Source organism: Acanthochromis polyacanthus, chromosome 6, assembly GCF_021347895.1.
Source record: "Acanthochromis polyacanthus isolate Apoly-LR-REF ecotype Palm Island chromosome 6, KAUST_Apoly_ChrSc, whole genome shotgun sequence".
In the NCBI taxonomy this organism is placed as follows: Eukaryota; Metazoa; Chordata; class Actinopteri; family Pomacentridae; genus Acanthochromis; species Acanthochromis polyacanthus.
In genome coordinates this window covers 982354-997214 of record NC_067118.1, presented here as the reverse complement: position 1 = coordinate 997214, position 14861 = coordinate 982354, and the positions used below count along the sequence as shown (strand labels likewise).

At 35.4% G+C, this 14861-nt stretch overlaps 1 protein-coding gene across 11 annotated transcripts in view; it reads left to right on the top strand.

Moving 5' to 3' along the window:
* Positions 1-14861, top strand: part of LOC127534434 (tumor necrosis factor receptor superfamily member 14-like) — a 162335-nt gene that overhangs the window by 92159 nt on the left and 55315 nt on the right. Inside the window, exon 3 of one of the 11 annotated variants that reach the window (XR_007942614.1) lies at positions 7231-7324. The exons of 7 other annotated variants lie outside the window; for them this stretch is intronic. The gene's annotated coding sequence lies outside the window, so the exon portion shown is untranslated. Of the gene's footprint in view, positions 1-7230; positions 7325-8177; positions 8221-9315; positions 9411-14861 lie in introns of those variants that run through there. 3 more of the 11 variants (XR_007942608.1, XR_007942610.1, XR_007942613.1) reach the window with 3 other exon arrangements.

The following is a 14861-nucleotide window of genomic DNA, read 5'->3' as shown; positions in this document are numbered from 1 at the left end:
CAGCTCTGATGCACAAACTGGATCATTGACACGTCATAATGTCAAAACCTTTAACTTCAACCACACGACAGACGTCTACACTTGAACACCCACGTAAAACAGTGGTTTTGGAAACATGTGACGTTGATAGATCAGATTTAGATTATATTTAGGTTGTGTGGAGAAAAACAGCAGTTGCAGCACGTGTGTGGAAAAAACATGCTTTGCAAGATGGGGGAGGAAACATTGTGCTTTTGGGTTTAGTGGTTTATATTTGTACTGTCAGGTGAAAGTTGTAGATCTAATCCAGGATACCCAATCTAATTTTAAAGTATAACCTGAAATCTTGAAATATAGTAACAAATATCACTGTTGGCTTATTTGCTTTTCTTAATAATAATAATAAAAAAATAATAATAATAATACATTTTATTTGTATAGCGCTTTTCAAAACACTCAAAGACACTTTACATATAAAATCAGCAAACATTTAAAATAGAGGAGCATCACAAAACAAGTCATAAAATACATCATAAAAATAAGTTTGTATTATGTATTAAAAGCAGTTCTGAAGAGTGATTTGAAAGTGGTCAGGTCTGTGCAGTCGCGGATGTGTTGTGGCAGGGAGTTCCAGAGTGTGGGGCAGATATCAGGCTCTGTCCCCCTGGTTCTGTGCTTGAACTTTGAACTGGATGCATTGTGTGATAGGGAGACAGTGGAGGTTTAGTAGGTCAGGGATGATGTGTTCACAGGAGCGGAAGTGGGTGAGGAGGCAGGCAGCAGAGTCTTCTTTTTATTTCTTTCTTAAGTCACATGACTGCTCTTGAAATAAATTGTGACTTACTTTCGTAAAATTAGGACTTTCACTTGTGAAACGATACCACTCTCTTCTCAAAATATCACCAATTTATTCTTGAAAATTACAGCCATTTTCATAACACTAGCACCAGCTTAACTTGCAAAATGTGATATCCTCTGTGGTCCTGTTACTTATTTTAAAACCTAGATTTATTCCCATGTACATTTATTTTGAATCATTTTTTCATCACTTGCTTTCTGTTTTCTACTCAAATGAGTTCCCAGTGGAAATATTGGAACAAAGAAGTATTTCACTTTTCTTCTGCACAGATGCTCTGAAATGAAAATAAAGTTCAACAAATGAAGCCTGAACAACGACGCTCTCTGTGGCAGTTTCAACCTCTTTTTTGTGATGCTTTTCTCACTAACATTTGTTGGGATACCGACAAGAAGTTAGTGCTTGTTCTGCATCACTGACTAATTTGCTTAAATATATTAAACACTGCATGACAGCAGTCTACTAAAGGCCAATCATATATAAATATCTCCCTTATTTTGAATACTGGGCAAGGACAGAGAATAATAACTGACAAAGGAAAACTTGTTCATTTGTTTAATGTATTTACTCGGTTTTATAGTTCAGTTACACACCTCTACAAATAGTCTTTTGTCTCTGCAGTGTGTTTTTTCTGTTGTTACAAGATGAAGGCTTTCCTGATTTTTTATCACTCTAAGACACTTTTAGCCATGTAATAAAGCATTGGGCATCAGTCAGAACTTACTCAAAACGACTTTAAAAAATCTGTGCTGAGTCAGTTTTAGTAAATATACACGATTCTGCCCTGACAAACCATAACATTTTAGACAAGCTTCCAGCTCTGTAAAAATGAATTTATGCAATTTTGCATTTTTTGAGTATGTGTTTTGATTTTGATTGCATCTTTTGATTTCATGAATGCAATGTTAATAATGTAAAAGGTCCCATATTCTTCCTGATACTGAGATCAGGACTTTCTGCAGATAGTTCTTTTTGTTTCTGGCTGCATGTCTGGGCCTGTCGTCCTGCTGTAGGATTAATTCAGGCTGATTAGACGCCTTCCTGGTGTGGCCTGATCCATTAATCTGCAAACCAGGCAACTCTGAGAACCCAAGCATGTCTCAACCGTTTTTGTAATCTTTGGCAGGTTTGACACAAAGACTGTACAGAAGATTGTAGCTACAGTGAAGGAAATATTGTATTTGAACCCTTACACATGTCAGGATTTTGGCCACACGATCAGTCTGTAATTTTAGTAGTAGGTTTATTTTAACTGTAAGAGACAGAATGTCCACAAGAAATCCAGAAAAACACATCATTAAACAGTTATAAGTTAATTTCCAGTTGATCAAGGAAGATAAGCTGAGATAAACATGATTTAGTACTTGGTGGACTAACCTTTGTTCACAACCACAGATGTTTGTTGTAGTCAGTCACCGGGTTTGCACACATCTCAGGAGGTATTTTAAACCTCTATTCTTTGTGAATTCTCTCCAGATACAGTTCCAGGACAAAGAGGGAGCTCGTGTGTAGGAGGAGCTGTGGAGGGGTTGGAGATTTCCACACTTCAGTTCAGCACTTTGTCCTGTCCGAACGTGTCGTGTTACTGTCATCATATTTTTATTATTTTACATCGAATGTAATGTTTGGGATAGACTCCAGTCCCCCACGACCCTAATGAGGATTGAGCGGTGTAGATAATGGATGGATGTCATATTTCCAATGGTCCTTGAACTACTCACAGCTCCGTGACGGAAATGTTTTGTCTCATCGACGGTAAGAGTCCTGAATTTATGTCTGAAACTACAATGTTATTTGTTAAAGTATCTATAATCAGTATATTGTATATTCTGTATATTGGTATAATGTTGGTAGAACTTCTCTGTTTCTGTTTGTGCCGAAAACTGCAGCAGAATGTGGTTTTATTTACTTCCTGTATTCAGACTTTTGTGCAGAAATTATTTCCTAATATGTAGCAGCTATTAACGTGTTTCTGTAGAAAAACTTCAGAAAACTGCAGCATGTTTTACTCTGTAATCTGCATAGTGGAGCTGATTTTAATACAGCAAAGAACCAAGAAAAGAATCTTTAAACAAAAATAAACAGTGAGTGATGGTACAGCCATGGCCATAAGTTTGGACACAAGTACCATGACGCTTGTGAATCTTAGAAAATACCACAAAATTGTCACTTACAATACAGTACACAACTCCTGAGAACTATATTAAGTTTCATATTTAAAAAAAACATCAAAAGAGTTTGGTGTCATTTTGTTATTCTTACCAAATTCGGTTGTGAAAGTACTGCATTTTTTTTTGTTATTTTCTTCTAATACTATGTTTTGGGAACAAAGTTGTTCCAATTGTTGGAATTTATTGATAATATTATATCCCTTGTTGATTTGTTGACTAATTAAACTGGTGCTGTCAAAAAATATTAGTTATGTTCTGTAATAGACATCAAAACAGACATAGTAAGTCATGCTGTGTCCAAACTTATGGCCATGGCTAGACAAAGAAACCACACCCTGATCTGAGACTCAACTGTTTGGTTCCAGCTGAGATATCTGTTGTATTATTAAATACACACTGTACTGGTTTGATTAACCCCTTACATGTAAGATTAGTTTAGAACCTGAAGAACGCAGATTCAGTGAGAAATAGCTGCACAACTGTGAAAAAAACTGATCCAATAGCCTACCTCTTGTGCCTGTGACACCTATACATGTATTGTCCACATTTATATAAGTATTTTAAAGTTGTTACTGCCATAGCCTTTCCACCTAATCAGGTACTCCAGCTGACCCTTTTTCCTTGAGAAAGGCCACATTTTAATGTGAAGTTGCCACAGTTTACCAGTCACTAAGGCAGAATTTCCTACTTTCACCACAAGGGGGAGTACTGAGTCGAGCACAGGTTGTGTTGAAGTGATAGACTGTATATTAAGTCATATAAAGTCAAATACAGTCTATGGTTATGGCAGCAATACTATGTGTCTGCAGACCTGGAGGCTGTGGCCTGCTGAGTAATCACACGTGGCGTCTCCTGTCTCCCAGGACACGTCTACTGTCGACATGTGACTCAGCTGAGGCCTGTAACTTGAAAACTGAACAACTTTATAGATCAGAGACATCAGAGAGAATTTATAATATTTCTGTGTCTCCATCAGCAGAACAGACTGAGGTCTAAAGAGAGTCCAGGACTGTTTTCCAATACCTCTTGTGTCACAGAAATGAAGCAGAACAATCCTGAGATTATTCTAGTGACAGCAGGGATTCAGTGAATGTATCACACTGGTAACCTTGAACACTGGCAGCAGTTGTTTCAGAGTTTTCTAAATAATAGACTGTTATTGCTGTAAAACAGGTTTGTTTCAGTTGAGGAGAAGACTGGAAAAGAAGTTCACATTCTGTTAAACTTTAATCAGATTAACTTCTCTTGTGACCTCTGATCCTAATGCAGTGTTTTAAACCTGCCATCATAAGATCAGAAGTCTGAGCTGATAAAAACAGTTTGTGTCCAGAGATCAGTCTAATAATCACATGCTGCTCTGTGACCAGAAACATTCAGATTTATTCCTGAATCAGGCTCATCTGAACATTGATCAGTGTTAGAAAAGGAACTTTGAAAGGAAGCAAACAGATGAAGTTAAAATAAAGTGAACTTTGAGCAGCTCATCATGATTCAATGATCTGTTATTTCCTCACTAAAGAGAAGTGAACATTAAGCTGCTTCTAAACAGCTCTGCAGCTGCATGTTGACACTTTAAACTCTTTTCCTGCACAAATCTGATACTACGCAGCTTAAGAATGATTCTGTTCCCCCACAGTAACCAGGTTTTACTGCTGGTTAGAAAAGTTTTGATCTCTTTTTTTCTGCTTCCAGAAGTTTTCCTGCAGCTACAACTCAACAAATCCCAATTCTCAGTGCATGGTGTCTTCAGATCAAGAAAAACTACAACTTTTCAGTCTCATAAAATGATTTGGAGAAGAAACTTTTGACGCCTGCAACGTTTTTGGTAAGCAAGTTGTATTGGACAATCAGTCATTTATTCATCAGGTTTCATCTGATCTCCAACGTTTCTGTAAACTTACTTTATTTTCATGACTTTTCCTTTCTGACTCTGTCACTTTGATGCAGTAATTACATTTTCCACTTACATGAATCAAATCAGGAACTGAAGCTGCTGCTGTGTTCATCATGCGAGCTGGGAGGAGACAGTTTGGTGAAGGTGATGTTAGACTGAGGTCCAGAAAATCTCTGGCAGTGCAGTAAAAGTAGGAGGACGTCTGACTTTAACCTGTTTGATCTTTGAGGTTCAGATAAGTTCAGTGTATTGTGAACTTTGTCATCACTCCACTCTAACAGAGTCGCACTGATTACTGTCACACAAATGTGACCTCAACAACGTTCATATGACTGAATGAATCAGACTGTGTGTGACTTGCTGCTGGTGTTTCTATTAAGTCATCATTAAATGTGGTCTGAATGTGGTTTTCGTTTTGGGTTCATGCTATATACTTTAGAGTAAATTCCTATAAACATTCTAGAAATAGTTCATGAATCTCAACAGTATTATTGCAAACAAATGTACGTATTGATTTATCCAGTTTCATTCTGTAACTCCTCCTATGAAGTATAACTTATGTGTGAGCAGTTGTTGCATGTTCAATACCTGCATAATTCAGCTGTAGTTAGAGATCATCATCACACGTCTTTATGGGTTTAACAGGACGACAGCAGTACAGATGTGTTGGAGAGACTCTATTTCTCACCTACAGATGCTTTTTTGACACTTCAAGCAGTTTATGTTTGTTCTATATTCTAGAGGGCTCAGTATCGTTGCAACACCTCAAAAACCACACTGGGGAAGTGAAGTGTCAGCTTGAAACAAACTCTGCAATGTCCTATATATATATATAAATAATCTTCTTTTAGTACACATGAATTTATACCTTTTTAAACAAACATGTATCTATAATGTGGTAGACTTGTTTACACTGTGCATTTGCTGCTGGTTTATGCACGACTTACAACTTTGCTGAATAGCAGAGTAGAGCTGGTGCCAGACAGAGCAATTATTAAACTTAAAACTCGTAAAATGGAAAAGAAACATTTATTTATTTTCTGACTTTTGGGTTCATCCACTTGATTGAGTTGTTTTGGTCTCTAATCGTGACAATAAACAGCAGTTTTCTCAATAAAACAAAAAGCTCCAATTAGTGCTACGAAGAAGAGCAATACTTGTTGTTTAATCAGCTCTATTAGTGGATTAATGATGATGTCAAGCTGCTGTGATTGAACCAAGGAGGAGTTTTCAGGGTCCAGACAGCTGAATCCACCAAACTGACTAAGACAACATGTATTCTAAATATCATTTGATTTCCCCTCAGTAAATCCACTATGTTGGCCTCGCTGTGTGTCTGGTTGACATAAAGGATAACACCAGTGTTTCCTAACTTGTCCTCCATTGGATCATGTTCTTGGGTGTAAATGGGGGTGGAAATAAATGAACAGATAAAAGCCACACAGTTTACAATCCAGTCTGGGACATTTTTAAACATTACTGGTTCACTGAGTGATTGTTCTGCTGTTATCCTGCCATACTTCATGTGCACTGATACCAGAACAACTTTCTGACACCATTACAGTCATTCTCTCTGCAAACATGACGGTCTCTGTATGGACAGAAGAGTTTTCATGTGTTTGTAGCACAACTAACCACAGTTTCAGTGTCCCACCCTGGAAGTAGTCTGTGAAAGCTTCACAAAGTCATTTTATTGTCCAATTTTAAAAGGGTACAAACAGTTAGTTTGATATTTTTCATGTTTTAGGGGATATCATGATGCACTTTCTGGACTCTGGATGAATCCAACTCTTCTTCTGTGACACATTAGACACACATTTGACTGTAAAGGAAACCAAATCTGTAATGTTCTTGTAATCACAATCGGAGCCTGCCGATGGCAAAAACAAGCGTTTCAACTTTGACTCAAACATAATAACCCATGAGATTACATTGCAGCTGTTGGCAGCTGTCGGACAAAAATGTTCTTTCTTAATACTTGACCAATCCCAAACATTTTTTCCTCTAATCATTTTACACTTGAGAAAGCAGAGAAATGATGCCAAAGTTAAAAATACTAGATTTATCCTTTAAATGTCGTTTAAGTCAGGCGGATATGTTGATCTCGAGGTATTGTCGAGGGAAAATTTGGCCAAAATTAAAATTAAATCCTCTCTCCTGCGTAAATCAGTTAAAGTGAGGAAAAATGGAAAAAGATTGTAACAAGTTGGCATTTCTGTCTGATAACAGGTAACTTCCTGTACCATCATCACCTCACCTCAGGTCTTCTTCTCTGTCTCATTTTTAACTGAGGCTTCTCTGACATAGAAAACCTTTTCTTATCTCCACAGATCATTGTGATGAAAGTCTTCACTGGTCACACTCTAACATGTCATCCAGCAGCATATCCGATAGGGAATGAATGCTGTCCAATGTGTCCTGCAGGTAAGATCCAACTGGATGTTTTGGTCATCACATGTGACGTCCTGTCCTAGAACATGTGTCTGACAAATAAAAAAATGATTAAATAAAAGTAAACTATTTTTTTTATTAATATTTATTTTGTGAACTTTGCATTGTAAAAACACACATTAAAATAGTTCAAATGACAGTTAACAAAACAGTAAAATATATTAATTTAAATTAAGCCGTAAAACCAATTCATTTGTAGACATTTTATATATATTTTGAAAAAAAACCACTATTACAGTATTTTCCTTCAAATATTACAATCAAACATTTTCAAGAAATGTAATTAAAATCTGCAGTCAAAACTTTTAATTTGACAGTTTTGACTTAAATTATCATTAAACATCTTTATAATAAGTGTCAGAGGCTCAAAACTGTCTTATTTTGAAAGACACAGAAAGTAAGCTGTTGAATTAAAACACTTTATTTCAGTTTATTCAGATTGAATGTTATAATATCAATAAAATGTATTCAACATAATAAAACAAACTTTGTTTATTTTGAAAGCAGATAACAGAGTTTAAATATGAAAGTACAGAAAATTATAAAACGAATAAATTTAAGCTTAAAATGATCAGGAAAAAGCTTTAAATTGATAGAATGAGCATTAACCTTTATAGCAAGAGCTGCATTTAAGTTAATTAGAGATTATTATTGTCATTTAATAGCTGTTCTAAGAGAGTTATTTTCTGTAAAATTAAGATTTTTTTTACAGTGTAGCTTCATCTATTTGAGATAACAGTGTAACAGGCAACATGAACTGCATGAGAGTTTAGTTAAAAGGAAGCAGGACTGTGTTAAACTAACTTGTTCATTTTATTTTCACCAGGAAGTCGAGTTAAAACTGATTGTACAGAGTACAGATCGACATCATGTTCTGTCCTGCCTCGATGGAACATATGTGGATAAACCCACTGAGCAGAAGAAGTGTTTTGACTGCACCAACTGTGATAAGGTTAGTTGACATGTTAGAGATGTTCTGGTTTAAACTGGCTGGTTTACTGCCTTGTTCCTCTGGTTATTGCTCTATAATAACTGAGGCAGCTGCTGAAATAATTGATGTAAAACAGAAGTCATCACAGAGACTCAGTTTGATGAGTTTATTACACATTATGACCGAAATGACAGACTCTGTGCAGAAACAAAGTCATGAATCAGATTCAGTATTCTATGAAACAATGATGAGATGCTGGTGTTAATTGCTGTAAGGACAGAACAAACTCCCAAAAATCCAATGTTTCACTTGTTTATATGTAAAGTCACTTTAAATCAAATCCAAATGATCTATTTTCTCAAGTTCTCTGTGCATCTTCAATCTTTCCTGACAGGTTTGGGTCTGAAGGTAAAGACATCATGTACAACAACATCAGATGACAGTTTGTGAACCACTGGAGGGATTCTACTGCACTGACCCAATAGGGAACAACTGTGTAGAAGCACAGAAACACAGAATCTGTCAGTCAGGACAATACATCAACCAAGCAGGTTGGTATTTTTGGTAAAAGTTTTAAATGAGAACACAAAAGTCTGACCTTATTATAGTTTCATTAAGTTGTGATTTGAGTAAAGAAGCACCAGAATTAGACAGAAGGAAGATAAAATAATCCTCTGATCTGACCAACAGCTGGTAAAACTACATCGTCTACACATTTGATCTTTTCTTTCTCTTTTTGTCTTGAACCAGCCTCAACCATGTCTTCACATTAACCACAAAACACAGTTTTACCAAAGATTCTTTGTGGTTCTTGCAGCTAAAACTAGACTTTATTAATGAATGTTTGCTGATTTGTCCTTTAATATTTTCTTCTGCTGATTCCAGTCTGATCTTCTCCTCAGCAGAATGATTAACTGATTAAATCTGTTGGATTGTTGTTCTGTCTGCTCATCATTCATCATGTAACACTTTGAGTCCTTCATAATGTGATTCTGAAGTGGTTTCTACACATCTATGATTTGTGTTTGTGCAGGAACAGCCTTCACAGACACTGTGTGCTCTGACTGCAGCGCTGGAACATTTTCAGATGGAACATTTACATCTTGTCAGCCACATTCAGTAAGTGAAGCTTTAAATCACACATGGAGACTCCTGACTTTAACAACAGCAGAGAATCTGTTGGATCTGAACATTTTCCTGTAAAATGTCCTTCTGTCTTTACAGATGTGAATCAACCTTGAACTGATAAAACCAGGAACTTCTTCTACTGATGCTGAATGTGAGAAAAAAGTTCAAATGTCGCAGTACTGTCACCATCTGTGTTTTACTTTTTTTATTAATGCTGGATTAGTTTTTTTTACTTCAGAAAGAAGAAAATGTTTTCAGAGAAGGTGAGGATGACAGAACAATGAAAATGTTAACATGGTTTTGCTGGATGAGAATATTTCTGCCAAGTCATGACTCTGCTGATTAAGATGTTTTTCTTGTTTCATAGAAAAAAACACAAATCCAGTCATTTTCAGTCAAGTAAGTTTGTTTCTGTCTTGTGTGTTCACTACTGACAGCACTTGGTTTGTCAATGAAATTGAATCATGTCCTTATTGTTTTTTCAGCCTTCGTTAGAAAATGGAGAACTATCACCGTCAGAGATGTTCCTATGAGAATATCATCAGGTAGGACAGCAGTGTGTTATTCACTGAAATATTTATGAGGTCAATGAAGTTTCTGCTCTAAATGAAAGTTTTTCTCTCCTCAGACTAAAACCACCTGCAGGACAACAAGTGGACTCAGTGTCCTGCAGAGTAAATGTGCTTCAGAGTCCAGTTTAATCCATCTGGATGCTGACACATCGTCTTTGCAGTTTACTGAAGTAAAACAACAGTTTTCCTGCTTCCTGCTGGATCTTTGTCTGACTAGAAAGTCGCTCCGGAATACAACAGATGGAAATAAATTTAAAGACTCACTGACTCCATTGATCTTCTGCTCACAGTTGGAGCAACTTCAGACTGAAACTGGACTTTAAATGAGGACAAACTGCTGGAACAGAAGATAATGGGTCCTTTTCTGAAGCATGTTGGACTAATGGCTGCCATGAGGGGAAGATTTTCTGAACAACTGACTGTTTTATGAAGCTGCACAGGTTGTAAATTTAAACCAGTTTGTGGTCAACAGCACTGCAGTTGCAATCTTTTTTTTTTTCATGTTTTTTCAGTTTCTGTTCCTCAGTTTCATGCTGTCAGTTTCTCTTTCCAATTGAGTATACATTCAGTTTGCTTTTTTCTGTAAATATTGTACAGATTTCCATCTGCAGATGGAAATTAGCTTAAAGCTAACTGTGGTGCAATGCATCAAATGGAAACATTTATGTTTAATATTGTATATGGTCCCTTTTTAAAAAAGATTTATATGAGCCAATCTGCTTTTGTACACTTTTTATTTATTTTTTTTTTTACAAATATTTCAGGCAGAAACATTTTGAGTCAGAGGCCACAGAGTCAGAGCAAATGATAAAGCTGAAATGTGTCTTGATATTTCCAGATTTGATGTTAACACTGTCCCTAAATGATCATTCAAGTTTATTTCCACCTGTAATAATTCATATTAATGTTCCTATTGTGGCTCTATGAGTCATACTAACTCTGTTCTCTCCACCTCTAATGCAGGAAAACGAGGATTCACACAACATGATTCTTATATGAATCATTTTATGTTTAATTTCATTTAATTTTATTTTTTTTGTCAGATTAAAAGGGAACATAAATTTGCTGCTTGGAGCTACATTTTTAAAACTCCAGTAAGGATCTCTGTCCTTGGATTCTTGCATTTTCATCCATGAATGTCAGTTTGTTTACATATGTGGGATGATCTTCTGGAAGTTCTGCAGCTAAATGCAGTGATGGATCAACTGTGGACCATTATGAGGAAGTCATGGATCATTTTAGTTTATTGCAAGAGGAGTTCACAAATAAGAAACTAAAGCAGCACAGAAGACGACACTTGGAGGATGGAGGCAGAAATATGTCAGGAAATAGGTGTTGTCCTGCATTTACTGCTCTGCTTCCAACTGAGGAGGACACCTGCTGATGCCAGATTTGGAAAATCTCCATTTGTCCAAAGAGGAGAGTAACTTCTGCTGTGAATCTACAGCTAAAGATGAGTGGTTCTGGTTAAAATCCTGGAGACGATGTTTCACTTCCCAAAAATCAACTGAAAGGAACGATGAAGACCAGCCTGACTGGAGTCTCATGGTTTTGGTCTGAAAAACTTCCTTCAGTCTCACCCTGTTCAAAACGATTCCAATAAGAGGAAACACTCCTCCTTTATGAAAAACACACAAAAAAATAGGTTCAAATTTTTTTTCTCTGCACACAGGTTCAAGTCTGAACATCTGGATTTTTCCACATTTCAGCACCAACATTGATCCACGAACATCACTGAAAATAAAAATTACAGTTTATGTATCTTTGACTGTTGATGGTGAACACAGACCTCCCAAGATCACACGACTGTCAGGATGTTTTAATTTACTGTTAGAAAAAGGTCTAATCTGTATACTGAAGATGTAAATATATTTTAGTGCTATTTTTGTATGACTGGATGTTTTTACGTACTTTGAGTTTATGTAGAATGTGACGTCTTTTATCATTAAATAGCTACAAAGATATGGCAGCTGGTAGTCTCGTATTAGTTAATAACCTTTTATCTAATCATCCAGACAGTCACCATTTTTCAGTGTAATATTCAGAGTTTGCTGGTTCATGCTCACATTCCTTTTACTTTATCTGCAGTAAAACTAGAAAAGTAAAACTTAGAGAGTGGATCTTCAACCTGTGTGTGTCCTTCAGCTGAGTCTCTTATCTATCATGCCACATCTGTACATGTGAAAGTGAAAGCAGCCTGTATCTTTATTTTTAGCTTTAATATACTTTTACATTTCTTGTCTCATTTGTTTCCAGCTGCTCTAATATGTAAATATCTCCTGTAATATCTGACGTTCACAGTGGAACTTCACAGCTCAGATGCAGCTTCAAATAAAAACATGAGAGAGACGCTTTAGTTTGGAGCCTCTGCAGTCAGTGTAGCTTTAACAGTATTCAGCCCGCATTCAGACAGACCGTGGGAGGTTTACATTCCTGTGATTCTCAGTTCTGCTGCAGTGAACTTTGTGGTTTGTTTTTACTTTCTAGTATGCTTGTTGGTTTTCTGCTGTTGTTGCTTTCGTTTTAGTGCCACAGGCGCTGAAAGCCTAAGATGGAACTTGAACCTTGTGAGTCACACCTATGGTAACTAGACCAGAGGAAACCAACAGTGATGAGGGCTCCTCCCTAACATGCTCTAATGTTTGGATCACATTGCAGGCGGTGGTTGTTTTTACTAAAACTGGAACATCCAGTTCTACTCACTGCACCAACAATTAGAATAAGATGGAAAGCAACCTAAAGCTTCTGCAGCATCGTTGTCATGGTTACAGCCAGTTAGAGTTTTTATTTCATTTCTTGTTTTGCTGCTCTGGTTTCGTTGGTTCATTTGTTTTTGTAACTGTTTTACTGAAGATTCCTTTTATAATGTCATTGTTGTCCAAGTTTTATATTTGCTTGCCTACTTCTTTAATTTCATTGCTGTGGTACACTTTAAAAAAAAAAAAGGCCTAATGAAAATTTAAAATAATATTTATTCAATTATACCTAACAAAGTGAACACACACACTATTATAAATTAGTATTTTAAAATGGTATTTAACAGAAAATGAAATAGATAAATATTATATAGACAATGTATGGTATATAATGTACAACTATAAATTTGTAGATTAAAATTGTATTTAATAGAAAATTAGTTTACATAGAGTGTATGGTAAAATATATAATATACGATTATGAATTTGTTTTTTTTAATTCTATTTAACAGAAATTAAAATAGAAAAATTATATATAGACAGTGTATAGTATATATATCTAACTATAAATTTGTACTTTAAATGGTACTAATAGAAAATAAAATAGAAAATTATTTATTAGACAGTGTAATGTATAACTATACATGATTAATTTAAAAGTAAAATATAAAAACATTTTACTGATAGTGAATGGTATATAATATACAATGACAGATTTGAATTTTAAAATTGTATTTTATTAGAAAACAAAATAGAAAAGTTGATTTTATATACAGTGCATGGTGTTAATATACATTATGATTATGTATATAAACTGTTAATAGAAAAAAGATACAAATATATTTCAGTGTAATGTAGAATTATAAATGTATATTTTACAATTGAAAATAAAATAGAAAATGATTTTACATGCAGTATACAGTGTATAATATACATTATGAATATGTATATAAAAACTAATAGAAAAAGATACAAAATTATTTCAGTGTAATGTTAGAATTATAAATGTATATTTTACAGTTGAAAATAAAATAGAAAATTATTTTATATACAGTGCATGGTGTATAATATACATTATGAATATGTATTTTAAAATGACATTTTATAGAAAATAAATTAGAAAAATATTTCATAGACAGTGTATAATATGCAATTACAAATTTGTATTTTAACTTAGTATTTATCGTCCAATATAAGGTTTTTATAGATCGTGTTATGGTATTGTTTGAGAAAATCGAGATCTTTGGAAGTGGTGAGACTCATTACAGTTACATGTGACGTCACTTTCTTCCAGGCGTGAACTAACCGTGACGTCACCCATTGGTTTCAACGCCGAGAAAATGAAGCCCGGATTTTCTTTGTTTTGGAATTGCAGCAATACGTTGCTACAATTAAAGACGGTAAAAATAAGAAAGCTGTCAGAACAAACCGTGTACTTCAAAATTTCAATATTGATCCCAGTTGAATATCCTCACTCTCACTGGTAAATCCTGGTCATGGTACTAATCGTTATAATATTCTGCTCCTACATTGGTGGTTTTCTCTTTTGATTTGTTCAGGGGGGTTTTTCTGTTGTTTTGTTTGGGGGTGATTGTGGATTTTTGCTTGTCTGTATGTATATATACTGTATATATATGCTCTGTATCTGAGGCAATAACAATAAAAAAAAAAAAAAATGAAGCCCGGATTTTGCTACTTCCTGGTCGCCGTTTTGGATTTTTGGAGTCAGTGACGTAAAAAGCGTCATCAAACAGGCTGGACCGGAGAGCAACTAGGGGCAGGATTGGCTGAAGACTCTCTTATCCCACCCACATTTTACCTTTGCATCTGCCGATTCATTCATTTGTATGAATTCAGTGACTCGGCAACATGTGAAGTTGTGGATTTTTCATATTAAACATGTGTCAGACTGATGCTGCAGCAGTGGTTAACTCTGCTGACACAGATAATCTGCAGATTAACATCACTGGAACACATAAAGTGCCGTTTGCGTACAGATGTAGCAATAAATAAGAAGACTGATGCTGTAATTCAGCTTTAAAAAGTAAACATATGTCTGTTTATTTTCCCTGCCAATAAAGTCTGCCACTTTACATGCTGCTCTTCAGGTATCCCAGAGACACGGGTCTACATGGTGAAATGCTATTTAAAATTAGAAGAAATCAAAGAAGAAAAATTCAGTA